Genomic DNA, 5,304 nt, shown 5'->3' with positions numbered 1-5,304 from the left:
TTCAGGATTTGCTTTCAGGTATTTTGATAGCTGTTGGAGTGGTTAGAATTGTGTCAGTTCCAGACAACTTACCTGAGTCAGTTCTCCATCCACCATGCTGGTTCTGGGGATTAAACTCAAGTAATCTGGCTTGGTGGCAAATGCTTTTGCCCACTGAACCATCTCACTGGCTTGATATATATATATATATATATGTGTGTGTGTGTGTGTGTGTGTGTATGTATATAAAATGCCCATGTGATTGTACTTGCATGAATGTAAAGGTAGTGCTGTAGGTCAGAGGACAAATACTCAGGTGTCATTGTATTTGGAGGTCAGAGGACAAATTCAGGTGCCATCTGGAATGCTGTTCTCCTTTGAGATAGGGAGGGTCTCATTGGCCTGGAGGCTAGGCTGGCTTGCTAGTGACTTCCAGGGACCTTCTCTTCTCCCTCTACATCCCTGGGATTCTCAGCACATAACCATCACACCCAGCATTTTTATACTTGGATTCTGGGAATCAAAGTCAGATTTTCATGCTCACAAGACTAAGATATCTCCAGAACTCTGGTTGTACCTTGACTTTATACTCTTTCTGCTTAGGTGTACATTCAAAGTTGATTTTTCTTACTAGAAGTTTTGGTTGTGAGCCTGAGCCTTTAACGGCTGTGCCGGCTCTCTAGCCCTTACTAGAATTTTTAGTTGTTCAGTAGTAATAAATACATCTATTGACACTGTTCTGAGGCAGATAGTTTTTTTTTTTTCTTTTTTAATTTTAAGTAAGCTTCTATGTGTGTGAGTGTTTTACCTGCATATGTGTAAGCTGTCTCGTGTGTACAAAGGCCAGAAGAGGGCATCAGAACTGGAATGGAGTTATGGACAATTGTTAGCTTCTATGTGGGTGATAGGAAGCAAACCCAGTTCTCTGCAAGAGAAGTCACTACTCTTCATCACTGAACCATTTCTCTAGCCCCAGGCAGATGGGATTTTAAGCTTCTTAACTTTTTTTTTTTTACTTATCTTTAGCTAATTGATGTCTGCCATAATTTTTTTTTTCCTGTGCTATCTCTCTATTCCCCCTCCCCTTGTCTCGTCTTTTTTTCCTCCCTTTCCCTCCTGTCCTCTCCAATTGGTCTTACTGTAATAGCTCAGGCTGGCCTGGAACTCTTGATTCTCCTGCTTCAATTGTTGGGATTACCGGCATGTGCTACCACACTTGGCCCAAGCCATATTTCTTTTTGTTTTGTTTTGCTTTTTGAGACTGTATGCCCCTTGTGGAGCCTTGATTGACCTTGAAGCTCATATGTAGACCACAGTGACCTTAAAACTTACACAATTCTCCTGTCTCAGGCTCCCCCCCCCCGACAAAATTACATTTAGCATAATATTTTTTTTATTAGGGTGCCATTTTCTGGGTTTGATTTTTAATTTTTTTTGCTTTTTTTTTTTATTAGCATTGCTTTCTTTAAGAAATAAGATGATTACATTGAAAGACTTTGTACAGGTTGGAGAATTTGGAAAGGGAGTGAATGGCAAACTCAAATTATAGGAATAGTGACAAATTTCACATTAGTGTTGAAGCTTGGTAGTATAGTTTTGTCAGTAAACAATATTCAAAATTTATAGTATACATAGAATTTTAAATTTATATTCTAAGATATAATTATGTAGTTTTTGTTTGAGTATATCAGTTTAGTTATTACAGTATTTTCTATTTCATTTTTTCCCCTTAGGCTGTCCAACATATAGACCTTTAATTTCTTTAGATTTTTTTTTTTTTTATTCCAAAGAGAGGCAGTTTTTAACATATTTTTTTTAGAAATAACTTGAAGCAGGTTACATAAAAATTTATTTACAGTTAAGTTTTTTTGGGGGGGATAGGCATAAGAAATCAAAGACCAAAAGATTTGCCAACATGGGCTCAACTTTGGTGGAATAATGAAGGTTTCCATTCTGGTGGGGTTTTTTTTGTTGTTGTCTTTTAATTCTAACAAGTTTATTAGGCTTGGTAACAGAGCATAGGGTCAGGGTTTATTTACAGAAGGGTGCCCCCTGCCCCATTTATGGCTGCAATGGAAAGTCCACACTCAAATATAGATCCTGTGACTTTCTGATAGCCACACAAAGTGGCAAGTGAGGTGCCTCATAGAATTCTCAGCTTGTACATCCTTAGCCCCTCCCCCAAATGCAGCTAAGGTTGACTGATTGGGTGGGAGGAGGTAATTGACTTCACCCCCCCACACCTGACTCCTTTTGGGCAGGGTGAAAAGGAGGTGTGACTATAGCTTACTGGCATTATGGTTGGAGGACACTTCAGGTGACACTCCACCCCTTCCTCTGGCTCTTAAATCTTTCTGCCAACCTCTTCTGCAGAAGTGCTTCATCCTTGGAGGGGGTGATAGGTCTGGGATGATCTTTCTCCCATTGTGGCAAGGTACTGGACTTTTGGGTCTCTGCATCAACTGTTTTTCATGGGCTGTTGGCCCATTTTAGTGGGATTCCATCTACTATAAAAACACAAGAAGCAAGAACATCTAAAACATGACTTCTATAATAACTTGACCTATGGGCATAAACGCAAATGCTTGGATGATACTTTAGCAGGTGCATCACACCATCTAACAAAACAATTGCAGTGGCTTCCCCTCTGGGCTGTATAACTCCCCTGCCACAGGGGGTTGGCCTGGTTTACAGTACCAGTTTGTATTCCACCTCTAGGAGTGGGCATTATATCCAATTGAAAATTTGCTGATTGTATATACACTAGATGCTCCACTATTGCATCAGCTGGAACATCATGTTTGGCGTGTTGATGGTGCAGCATCTTTGAGCAGAATTATAGGGGATCATTCTCCCCCAGCCATCTACATGTCGCCTTCTGGTACTAGGAAAGCTACCCATCCAGTGGCAGGGAGTTTCCAGCTTAGTCAGATTTCTCCCACTCCCATGCTCACATCATGAAGTGTCTTCAGCAATAGCATTTTACCATTCACTTCCAGTGTATAACCAACATTATTGGCAATAAGGTTCACTGTGTAGCCTAGGTTGTCCTTTAACATTACCCTCCTACCTCCTCCCAATTACCAGGATTACAAGTTTTTGCAACCATGCCTATCTTCTACATAATATTTAAGAGTTTTTGTGTTATAAAAAAAAGTTATAAAAATGGTTCTGAGTCAAGAAAGACAGACTTTCAAATTTAAGTGTTTTTGTTTGGTTTTGAGATAGGGGCTTGCTATATAGTCAAGCTTCACTTAGAACTCATTGTATAGCCTAAGCTTGCCTCAAACTCCCCATCATCTTGCTTCAGCCCAGCTCTTTTTACAAAAAATAATATTTTATTATTATTTTTCATTTTTTAATATTTTTATTTTATGTGTATGAATGTATTGCCTGCATGTATGCGAGTGCACCCATGTCACACAATGCATCAGAGGGCAGAAGAGGGTGTCAATTCCCCTGCAATTGGAGTTAAGGATGGTTCGTAGCTGCCATGTGGGTGGTGGGAATTGAACCCGGGTCCTCTACAAGAGCAGTCAGTGCTCTTAACTGCTGAGCCATCTCTCTAGCCACCCAAGCCCAGTTCTTTAAAAACACATTTTTTCCCTACTAAAGAGTTCGCTAAAACTAGAAGGCTTTTTTTTTTTTTTTAAATACTGTGTATGAGTGTACTTCTGTATGCGTGTAAGTGATCTGCAGAGGATCCCCTAGAACTGGAGTCATAGACAGTTAGCTGCCATGTGGGTGCTGGAAATCGAACCTGGATCCCTTTGCAAGAGCAGTCAGTGCTTGTAACCGATGAGCCATCTCTCCAGCCCCAAGTTGGAAGGCTTTAAACAGTCTTTGAACATATAGGGAGAAGCACGGTTCTATGAGGAGCGTGATCTACATTTTATTTCAGTTTGTAAAACATTAAATGCAAAATTTTTAAATCTTTAAAGAAAGGTTGAGGAAGACATCAGATGAAAGGACCTCCCATGCTCATGGATTGGAAAAATTAATATTGTGAAAATGACCGTCCTACCAAAAGCCATTCATAGACTCAGTGCAATGCCAATCAAAATCCCCATGATATTTTTCACAGAATTGGAAAAAACCATCCTAAGATTCATATGGAAACACAAAAGACCTCGAATAGCCAAAGCAACCATGAGCGCTAAGAGCAGTGCCGAGGGGATTACTATACCAGATTTTAAGCTGTATTACAGACCTATAGTCATAAAAAACAACATGGTACTGGCACAAAAATAGTCCCATAGATCAATGGAATAAAATTGAAGACCCAAAATTGGATACATGCAATTTCAGCCACCTGATATTTGACAAAGGGGCCAAGAACATTCACTGGAGGAAAGACAGCATGTTCAGCAAATGGTGCTGGCAAAATTGGATCTCCACCTGTAGAAGAATGAAACTAAACCCTATCTTTCATCTTGCACAAAAGTCAATTCCAAATGGATCAAAGACCTCAATGTAAAGTCTAAAACTCTGAAGCCGTTAGAAGAGAACATTGGCAAAAACCTACAAGATATACGTGTAGGAAAGGATTTTCTAAACCAGACATCAATTGCTCAGGAATTAAGGCCAACAATCAACAAGTGGGACCTTATTAAACTAAAAAGCTTCTGTACAGCAAAAGAAACAACCAAGAAAACGAGGAGAAAACCCACAGAATAGGGCAAGCCAACACAGCACTAGATGTGCACTGGAGGGGGAGACCCGAGGGAACCTAGCGCTGCACCCTTGGCTCTCAGTGCTTTAGACCCTGCCCAACAGTGTGAGAGAAGGCTGTGGAAATTGAGCAATACTGGACCAGGGCTCAGAGCTCTCAGTGTTGCCTGCCAGCAAACCATACCAGAAGAGTGCCACCTCTGGACTCTGAGTAATCTGCAGTGCAGGATGGGAGAAAATCTTCACCAGCGACACATCTGACAGAGGTTTAATATCCAGAATATATAACGAACTCAAAAAACAGAGAATCAAGACAAGTAACCCAATTAAAAGATGGGCTAAGGAGCTGAACAGAGAGTTCTCAAAAGAAGAAGTAAAGATGGTTATGAAACATCTTAAAAGATGTTCAGCATCACTAATAATTAGGGAAATGCAAACTAAAACCACTTTAAGATTTCATCTAAACCCAGACAGACTGGCTAAGATCAAGAGAACAAATGATGCCAAATGTTGGAGAGGATGTGGGGAAAGGGGTGGGGCTGCTGGTGGGGCTGCAAACTCGTTCAGTCCCTATGGAAAGCAGTGTGGAGAACTCTTAAAACACTACAAATGAACCTACCATTTGACCCAGTTATACCACTCCTTGGCATATCC

The 5,304-nt window shown here is 40.5% G+C and overlaps 1 protein-coding gene across 1 annotated transcript in view; it reads left to right on the top strand.

The window, feature by feature from the left end:
• Kdm5b (lysine demethylase 5B) overlaps window positions 1–5,304 on the top strand; it is a 99,264-nt gene that overhangs the window by 20,660 nt on the left and 73,300 nt on the right. The gene's annotated exons all lie outside the window — the stretch shown is intronic.

The sequence above is a fragment of the Nannospalax galili genome, unplaced genomic scaffold (genome assembly GCF_000622305.1).
Source record: "Nannospalax galili isolate Female #2095 unplaced genomic scaffold, S.galili_v1.0 scaffold113, whole genome shotgun sequence".
NCBI classification, from domain to species: Eukaryota; Metazoa; Chordata; class Mammalia; order Rodentia; family Spalacidae; genus Nannospalax; species Nannospalax galili.
Note: the sequence above shows the minus strand (reverse complement) of the source record. Positions and strands in the feature narration are given on the sequence as shown.